This window comes from Octodon degus, unplaced genomic scaffold (genome assembly GCF_000260255.1).
Source record: "Octodon degus isolate 3935 unplaced genomic scaffold, OctDeg1.0 scaffold00108, whole genome shotgun sequence".
In the NCBI taxonomy this organism is placed as follows: Eukaryota; Metazoa; Chordata; class Mammalia; order Rodentia; family Octodontidae; genus Octodon; species Octodon degus.
The window spans coordinates 791,957-802,628 of NW_004524684.1; positions in this window are offsets into that span (position 1 = coordinate 791,957).

Genomic DNA, 10,672 nt, shown 5'->3' on the forward strand with positions numbered 1-10,672 from the left:
GGAAAGCAATAGAAGTAAGTAGCAGCAAAGGGGACAACAGAAGCAGAATTAATAGAAAAGCAGACAGAGCAGGGCATGTGACACACTCCTGTAATCCCAGCGCTCCGAAGCTGAGGATCACTGTGCCCTGGAGGCCAGCCTGGGCTGCAGAGTGCGCTCAAGGCCACCCTGAAATACACAGCGAGACCCTGTCTCAGGAAAAAAAACCAAACCAAGCCAAACCAAACCGGAAAAACAAAACCCAAAAAAGCAGACAGAAAGGGAAATACATAGCTGGAGCCTCAGAAACAGAGATAACACTAGCATTTAAATTAGTGGTGGGTCACCACAGACGCTTAGAGCTTCAGCCGCATCCTCCAGTCCAAGCATTTGTCCAGTTTTTGGCAAGGGGCTTCCCATCTTTCAGTAAAAACAGAGTGTTTGTGTTTAGTCATATGAAAAAATATTTGACAAAGTCTGAGACATAGCAAGCCCTCAGAAGGCTAAAATGACAATCCACAGCCCTAAAGTGACATTCCTAATGTAAAACATGATGACTGCGTAGGGTGAGCTTAAGAGCTTTATGTCCAAAGAACCTGCTGTACAAATTAGAGATTAGTGGAAGACCACACTAAATAGCAACCTAAAAGTATTTCTTGTTTTTTTGCAACTGGAAGTTCAGCCTACATAACAGTGCGATGACACAAAAGAAGTAATTCCATCTTAGGTGATGTTTATAAAACTACAGGGTTCATGGTAGAGAAGAGATGCTCCACCTCCATCGTGCGCATCCAGCGGAACTCAGAGCACAGCGAGCCGCTCTGGGGATGCCACAGAGAGCGATGCCATGGGAAGAGGCTCAGGAAGCCCATGTGGTTCAGACAGGCCTACGTGTCTGGCTGGCTAAAGGATAACTGAGCCTCTCAGGAGAGAGCATGGCCAGAAAAATGACTAGCCAGTATCAAAACCTTAATTGTTGAAGGAAGGAATGATATCACATAACTTTGGCTCAGTACCTGAACTTATTTCCTGATGCAGGAACCCAGCCCCTGCACCTCCGTGATGGTTTTAAAGTGACTTCCCCTGCTGGGCTGTGGATTTACTTGTAACCCTTTGCCTCTTCTGCCCATTTCTCTCTTTTCGGCTGGGGCTGTCTCTCTGCGCCTGTCCCACCATTGTATTTGCAAATGGATGGCGTGTTTTGATTTCACAAGCTGACTGCTCTGAGCCTCACTCGTGTATGATTTAGATGAGGCTCTGATGTTGGGACTTTTGAGTTAGGATTTGGGGGAAAGCTGGGATATTGATGTAGTTTGCATTGTGGGGAAGACATGACTTGCAGGGACTGGGGATGGATTGTTTTCCAAAGGTCATACGTTGGAAGTTTAATTTTCAGTGTGGTGGCTTTGGGGAGGTGTTTAGTCATGAAGCCTCTACCCTCATGAGCTGGTAAATTCTGTTATCATGGGGTTAGGTCATTAACTGCGAAGGGGCCTGTGCATAGGAGTGGCCCCTGCTCTCTCCTGCATGTGCTCGATTGCCCTTCTACTGCATTACGACGTAGCTCAGAGAGCTGCACCGCGTGGTGGCACCGCTGTCTAGGATTTCCCAGCCTCCAGGACTTCAAGCTAAATAAACTTTGTAAATTACTCAGTGTCTCAGTTACTCTTCTCTCATTACTGGGACAAATATCCAACACTTAAAATTAGGGAAGGAAAGGTTCATTTAGCTCACGTTACTGGAGGTTTCAGTCCATATTCAGCTGGCTCCAAAGCTGAGTGGCACAGAGCAGAGATCAACCATTCATGATGGCAGCAAAGAGCCAAGAGAGGAAAATGGAGTGGCAGCCACGATGGCTACAGAGAGCAAGTCTGTTTCCCTCAAGTTGCACTCAGGCACGCACCCAGGCTCGGTGTAGTACTCACGCCCGTAATCCCAGCAGCATTCACGCCTGTAATCCCAGTGGATCAGGAGTTAATCACAAACTCTAGCAATCTGCCCCATGACTGCAGGAGGCTTTGGGGAGACAACTAGACACAAACCATAACACTCAGCCTATAGTATTCTGTAGAATCAAAACAATGGCCCAGAGTTCTCTCCCCAGCACGTATTCATATCTGAATCCTCTGGGGAGTGGAAGTAAACCAGCTAAAAGCAACTTCACCACAATTCTTCAAGAGCTTAGGACCTGGGAGGCCTAGCGAGCACGATCTTGGGATTGGGGGGAAATAGCCAACCATATGGAAATTAGAGCGTTGTTTCAACTTGGCAGCAGAGCCCTGGGGCTTATTGGACTCCGGGCATCAGTGCTGCACCAGGAAGTCGCAGAAGCATCCGACACAAGCTAGTGCTGTGGGCAGAGGTAGCATCGTGACTTCTAATTCCCCCTCAATGTCCATTCACATGTACATTATATGCATATATTTTGTTTCTGGCTCAGATCCATATCCAGATCCTTAGGGCTCTAGCTTTGCTCTAATTTTAAGGATTGAATTGGAGAGCAGTTTGTTTTATCCAAAGGTAACCACCAACCCTTCATGCTGAGGAAACTAAGCCCGTGTTGTCCAGACCTCTCCCCACCAAGATGGTAAATACCACATGGACTTCCTGATGGTGATGCCTGGGGTATTCACTAGTCTGCGTAGGCTGCCGCAGCAAAATACCACAGCTGCATGGCTTAAGCGTTGGAAATGTATGTTCCCACAGCTCTGGACACTGAGCTGCCAGCATGCTTAGTTTGGGGTGACTACTGTCTCCCTAGCTTGCAGCTAGCTGCCTTCTCTCTGTGCCTCTCTGGGCCACAAGGGGAGGGGGACATCCCTCGCTCTCTTCTTTTATAAAAGCACAATTTTATGGGGGTAAGAGCCCACAGTGAGGACCTCATTCAACCTGAATTACTTCCTAAACACCCTGTCTCCAAAGAATGCCACGTTGAGGTTTGTAGCTTTAATACATGAATCTGAGGAGGCACAATTCGGTGCCTAGCACTTTGCTTTTCAATGAGAATTGTGGAAATTTTGACTCTGGCAATAATGGCTGCTTTTTTTTCATTTCCTCCGCACAATCTAATTGCTAAATGACATTTTTAAAGTATATTTTGTAGTATCACATGAGAATTGTGGAAAATAAGAAGGGGAGCAGTCCAGTTATAACACTTCTCCACACCATACCAAACTGCCAGCCTCAGGAAAAAGTTAATTAACTTTTCTAAATTTCAATTCCCTCAAATATGAAAATGCTTAGTGGCTGAATTATTCTGAGGAGTAAATGAGAATTATAAAGTTCTTAGTGTAGTGCCTGATGTAAAAAATATTCAAGAAGTGGTGCCTTAAAACAATAATCTAAGGGACAGCCAAATAGCTCAGTGGATTAAAGCATCTGCAAGCAGATACAGGGAGTTCAATCCCTGGGCCTGCTGTGCTGGCCCCGCACCTGGAGGCGTACTGAGACAGCAATTGAGACTGGGCGTGGTGGTGCATGCCTATAATCTCAGCACTTGGGAGGCTGTAAACAGGAGAATCACTACGAGTCTGATCTAGTAGTGAGACCCTGAACACCCTGTAGAAACTTCCCTAAATACAAAAAAAAAATAATAATAATAATAATCTAGATCTAGTACCTGCTTAGGCAGACACAGTGGCCCAGGTTTGATCTCTGGCGTTCTGTGCCAACCCCACCCCAGGGGCGCACTGAGACAGAGATTGAGACTGGGCGTGGTGGCAAGCACCTGTAATCCCAGCACTTGGGAGGCTGAAAACAGGAGAATCACTATGCGTGTGATCTGTGTAATGAGACCCTGTAGACTCTCTACTTATAAAAAAAATCTAGATCATAAATGTAAAATTTTAAGCCAACAGAGGTGAAGAGTATAAAATATCAAAGGAACACACAGAGCTAACTGATCAAAGATACAGTGTAAATCAACAGCAGTCTAGATATTGGGAAAATTGTGACTCCATGGGATCTCTGGTGAGTGGAATTTCTTTCTTTTGCTTTCGAACATTGTATGAAGAAAAAGGAAGGCATATCTGGGCTCCGCAAGGAGGCAAGGGCATTTTTTATGGCTAAGAAGGAAAGCCAAATGTACAGTACATAGTTTTATGAGTTGCTCCTCAGAAACATCCATCAGTACAGAGTTGTTAACTGCCTGCTATAAAATTCTGCTGGGGACACAAAAGATGCAGAGCTGAGAAATCCTGTGTGGCTGCCTGTCACGTGCCCGGAGGAGGGCTCCTGCTCAGCAGATTGCTGGGCTTATGCTGTTCACTCCACTTAGACACTGACTTTGAAGCAAGGTCAAAGAGATGCTACGCTGCATGTTCAATGAGCCTCTGAGGATAGCCTTGAATTAAATCACTGTGCAAATTAATCACCGTGCAAATCAGCCTTGTCTTTTTCTCTGGGGCTGCACCATAAATTTCCTGTCCCCCTGGTCTTCATCTCCACATTTCTCCTCTTTCCACCCTTGCCCACTGCCAAGTGGAGTCTTCAGAATTCAGGGAATCATCAAATGGTCTGAATGTTTGTGCCAGAAGCGAAAGTGGGTGCTAGAAGTCTAAATATGACCAGTGTTTGTGGGTAGTCCACGTTGTTATTTGAGAACCAGGAATGGAAACCAATGTACCATAATTTGATAACTGCTCTGAAAGACCTGTGATGGGCAGGGATGACTATTCAACTTTGGGAATTTCTTAAAGCCCACAGTTCTTTGCGTGTCGATGGAGCAAAGGTTGAGGAAAGTTTCTGACAGAAGAAACAGCTTCTGCACAAGATTAGGCTCTCAAGAGGCTGACATTCAAGCTCGTGGTGGAAAGGGAGGCTGGAGAGAGATGTAACAGCAGCAACACGTGGATGGGAAATCCCAAGGTGGATGGGAAATCCCAAGGTAAAACATTGGCCCCCCGCTCTGAATTTTAGAATGGAAAGTATTCAAGCTCCTGCAATTTCAAAAGAAAGAAATTGAGGCTTAGGGCAATTAATAACTTGTTCAGGACAGGACCGGGGTACTCCTAATTTTAGGTCTTCAACTCCTTTCTCTGTTGCATCCAACCACAGCTTCTAGCACCTACTTGAAAAGTTGGTCCTAGGAATCCTGGACATGGGGCCTTTCAAAGCTCCTCCTGGTAGATACAATGTAGAGTTCACATCCACAGTCCTGTGTTTATTCACTAAAGTTGTGTTCATTTGGCTTTTTTCTTTTGTGTTGAGGAGTGAACCCAGGACCTGTGCATGCTAGGCAAGTGCTCTACCGCTGAGCTGTACCCTTAGCCTCAAATTTTTGATAGATAGTTCTATATATTGTTAGCAGATAAGACTGCTTAAAGGAGAATATGTTGGGTTTCTGCCTCTGCTCAAAAGAATTGCCATAAACATGGTGATGCATGGGGCCGGAGAGATAGCAAGGAAAGATTAAAATGCCTGCTTAGGCAAGCTTAGGCAAGCTCGGGGACTGAGCTTAGATTGCTGGCACCACATGCCACACCAGCCCTGCCCCCAGGGCATGCTGAGCTGACCAGAGTCTGGGCATAGTGTCACATACCTGTAATTCCAGCGCTGCAGAGGCTAAAAGCCAGAAGAACACAAGTCCGAGCTGCATAGTGAGACCCTGCAACAACCAAATACATTAAAAAACAAACAAATAAGCAAACAAACAAAGAACCATGGTGATGCAACAACAGTTCCAGGGGCCAAAATCTGGAATCCGTTTTTGTGGGCTATCCTCCGGGTGTCCGCAGGACCACTTCCTTCTCTGTGCTCTAGGGGAGGATCTCTTGCCAGCTGCTGAAAGCAGTTCGCATTCTGTGGTTGTCACCAACTCACCCCAGTGTCTGTGCTGCTGTCACACTGCCTCCTCCCCCCACCAAGCTTCTCGCCTCCCCCTTACTGGACCTTTGAGCTTACTTTTAGCACTGACCTCAGTCACCCAGGCTAACACTGTGCAAAAGTCTTTTTTCCTAATTTTTTTACTTTTAACAATGCATGTTTGTAGTAGATCTTGGTAGCATTCCATGTGGAGAGTTGGTACACAATACACCTTAATCCTTTTTCCATCCGCTTCTCCTTCCCTCTCCTTTCCCTCCCTTTCATGGTCCCTTTTACTTTTGCAAGAACTCTCCCTATTTCCTATTATTTGTATTCTGCACTTTAAATTATTCATATGTTGTACTTTTCACATAAGAGAAACCATGAGATAGTTGAGCTTCTGCGTCAGTTTATTTCATTTCACATTATGGTTTCATAATGTACCCATTTTCCTACAGATGACTCAAGTTTATCCTTCTTTATGGTAGAAGATCTCTTTTTAATATAAGGTAACATTTGCGTATTCCAGGGTTCAGCAAGTGGATACCTTGGTTGGTGGAGGCGATGGAGTTTATTCAGTTTACTTCAGCAACCAATATTCTTTGTCTCCAAATTGGAAGTATCATGGATGATGTATACTTGTTTGTGCTTGGAGATTTAGGAATTCAGAGGCAGATAGGAAGGGCTGGGTCAACCAGCCCCTTAATGACTCAGTCTATGGAAGAATCTGAGGGGTTTGCCTTCTTGTAGGGAAGGAGACAATAGTCTACTTTTTCTTCTCATAATAATGCCATCCCAGTTGCATAAACATTGAGCTGAAAACATGCTTGGCATTTTTAGAAGTGTTGGAGGCTCCTGAAATTACTGTTGGCTGATCACTGATGGCAGAGCCCTATGACAGGCTGAATACCAAGAGTAAAGATTTTTTGATGTACAGATGCAAGGTCATCACTTCTGGCTGGATTTGGCTGTGTGTCTAACTCAGGACATGCTGTAGCCTCTGAGCAGAACTTCCATTACACTGAGGCGAGTGGGTCCCTTACTCTGGACCTTGAACCTGAGAACAGCCTCGCATCCTCTTGGCTATTCCTCTCCCAAGTACACCAAGGGGACATGCCCACTTGGAATCTGAGCTGCTCCCCCCACAGTCCTGCAGGTATCCAGGAAGTTGAGTCGTGCCCAGGTAATCCCAAGTGTGTTTCTAGGACCTACACCAACTGATATCAAGAAACACTTCTGCTTTGTGCTCCTGTAGGCCCAGGGGCCAGCTCCTCGTAGGAGACAGAAGGCCCAGTACTCTGGATGTTTGTGTTCTACCAGATTCATATTAAAAATTCCTACCCCACTAGGTGATAACACTGAAAAATTAATCCTTTGGTAGGTGCTTAGAGATTAACACCCTTATAATCTCTTGCTGCTTTCACCATGTAAAGTTAAGAAAGAAGGTGTCATTTATGACACAAAAAGTTGGCCTTCACCCAACATTGCGTCTGTCAGTGTCTTGATCTTGAACGTCCCAGCCTCTAGAACTGAAAGAAATTCTTTTTTTGGAAGCTACCTGGTTTATAGTATTTGTTATAGCAGTTCAAGTGGACTAAGTTGGAACTTGGGCAATGAGCAGAAACTACATGGGTAAGCTTCAGGCTGTGACAGAGCAGGACAAATCTTGGGACCAAAGTCTTAAAGCAGAGGTCAGCTCTCCTTGAGTAACCCTCTAGAAGCTCAGTTCTCCTTGGTGGAGAACTCTGATGGATCTGAGAACACAGCATATCTTTATGAAGATGTATTTGTAGAGGTAGGATGATTGGGTATCTCTCACTTGGCAAATTTTCAGCCTGAATTACAACTTATACATACTTAGACATGTGGGCTATTGGCCTCCTTAGTACTCTTGCCTTGACCCTCTATATGCAAGAGACAAGTCTGCCAGAGTTACTTTCACTGCCAAGAACAGCAGCACCTAAGTAAGAGGTGGCCCTAGGGCACAATGTGGGGTGGGCACATCACCACTGTGGTAAGGGATCAAGCTCAACTTCTGAGAGTCATAGCTGAACTGAAACAGAAATTCAAACAACCCCACAAGCTACTGGAAAATTGATATCTATCTTAGGGCCTCGACCTTCATAAAATAGGATGTAACCTGGAGTGAGAGGAGTAAACATGATACATCGGTCAGCTTTCCTGAGGCCAAGCACCCCACACCTGTAACATTTTGCCTTCATTTGGTGTAGCCAGCTCACGGCTTCAGGGGATTCAGTCAATGCAGTTGGCTCCAAATGGGAAAGGAGTGGTAGAGCCAAGCTGTTCCGCCACAGTGGCTGGGAAGGTGAGCAGGGGAACAGTGCTAGAGCACAGGGGGTCTTGGATGTAGAACCCAAGCTTGCACTACTTCCCCAGTGCACCCAGACACTCATCCCCTGGTGGCTCCCACCCTAACACAATTAATTATCACACATGATGAACACACTAGTGTTGAGCTTCATAGTATTACTACTTAGTACTGAAATCTAACTGTAATATTAAGTTTCTGCTGTTTAGGGTTTGAAAAATGTCTGGCTGTTTTTCTAGATCCCAGTCTCATTATGGCTAGGTAATTCAGCTATGTAAGAACTAAAGATAACCTTGGCAAAAATTTAAGTGAACAAAACAAGTGATTTTTCATAAAAGGTGTCCTGCCATGAAGATACACTCATGTTATATTTTTTTGAACCAAATCGGTGGAAGAGTGGTTCTCTCTCATTGGGGGTGGGGAAGATCTCCCTCCAAAATTCCTGATTAATTTAGTGCTAGATTTCTTTAGATAATCTAATTAACAATGATTAAATAAAACTAAAGTCTAATAATTGTTCTTCATCACAAGACACAGATAGGTTATATTAGCTTTCTCTTTCACTATTTTTTTTTTTTTTTTTTTCTGAACCAGGGATTGAACTCAGGCCCTTGCATTTGCCAGGGAAGCGCTTATTCCACTGAGCCATCTCCCCGGCCCTCTTTCACTATTTTTAAAATTATTGCTATGGTTTAAAATAAATTCAAAATTTTATATTTGTGATTAAAAGTAGCACACTCACTTGTACTCTCTCAGTGTTAGGGGATTATATGATTTTGAAGGTACAGAATTTTCAAGGTTTAATAAACAATAAAGACAGGAAACTAATTCCTGCACGTTGACGTTTTCCTGTACTTAGTAGTTGTTAGTCCACATAAAAACATTATTTGCAAGAAACAAGAATTCTTATTTCTAAAATCATCAGATAAACACATCATTTTTCTTTCCTAATTTAAAAGAAATCAGCAGCGAAAGCGTCCGCCTTTAGCGTTTGTCGTGTTCACTTTTCTATAAACGTGAGCGCTGGGAGTGCTCTCGGCGCAGAGTACTTCCTTCGCTCTCACGTGCCAGGACATCGATCACACTAGCTGCTAAGTTGGCCTGTGGGAAGCGTCTCAATTATTTTCTCATTCTGAGACACAGCACCAGACACCCCCTATTCTGAGGACAGGTTTATTTTAGCTGAGTATGTAGAGGCTCCAATCCACAGTAGGCAGGCTCCAAGGCCCTGCAGAGGGGCCCTGAGGAGGAGAAATACCTCGTGGGGTGGCCTTCAGCAGCAGAGGGAGGAGCGGGGCAGACAGGCCCTCCTAGGTCACGCCCCTCCTCCACTGAGGCCTCACTTCCCAATGTCCAGTTTATCTGCTGCTGAGTATCACACCGCCATGAGTCAGTCATGTCCCCAAAGCGCCACCTATGAGCGCATGAGGTTTGTGGGAACACTCTGATACAAACCAGGAATGGGGAATAGAATTTACATTTACTGTCAGACCCACAAATCATAGCATTGGAAAAAAAAGAAAGAAAGAAATTGACTTTTCAATAATATGAATATGACTTTCCCTCCATCGGGACTGCAGGGCATCTGGCTAGCCTGTCTTCCAGTCTCTGCGGACGCTTAGATGAAATTCGAACTGTGCGCTCACACTTGAGAAATTCTCTTGGGAGACTTCTCACCTTGGACCTTACTACTCTAAGATGGCACTATCGGACTTAATACAGGATTTTGCTCACATATTACTTCTGCCCTACGCTATGAAGAAAACATTTGGAGAACTCTTCCTTAAATGTCTCCATTCTTCAGGGAGAACACAAACAAGTACAGCACAACCCTCGGCCTGGAGCCCTTTACTCTGTACCTTACCTTTTCTCTTCCCTGCTGCACTAGATATTGAGACTACAGAGACAAGTAGTCCAACAGGTATTGGCAAATAAAGGCAACAGAGTAAACCGCGTAGGTTTCATGGGTCGTGCCTGTGTCACGGCTGCACAGCTGAGTCGTTATGGTGTGAAAGTATTGTGGCGACACGTACATGAGCGCCTGCAGCTGTGTATTAGCAAAGCTAATTGTGGGCTCCACAACTGGAATTGCATGGTACTTGCAGGTATCAAAAAATATTGGCTTTTAAAATTTTGTCTCTAACCTATGTAAACTGTGAACACATTCTTAGTGTATAGCCCAAGACAACTGGTAGCAATCCGACAATTTAAAAACATGAAGCAAACTTAAAAAAAAAAAAATACAAAAACAGAGACCAACTTAAAACTGTATGGGGCTGGGGAGATGGCTCAGTAGAATAAGCGCTTGCCTGGCAAGCCCAAATGCCTGAGTTCAATCCCCGGTTCCGCAAAAAAACCCCAAAAAACAAAACAACAACAACAAAAAAAAACTGTATAGCTCCTAGAGAAAATATAAAGGAGAAACTGTTGTTTTTTAATGTATTTAGTACAAGGTCTACAGGCTCTCCCTACACAGATCTGACTCGTAGGGATTTTCCTGTTTTCAGCCTCCCAAGCGCTGGGTGGGCCTAAAGGAGAAACTTCTTTGATGGAACCGGGGTT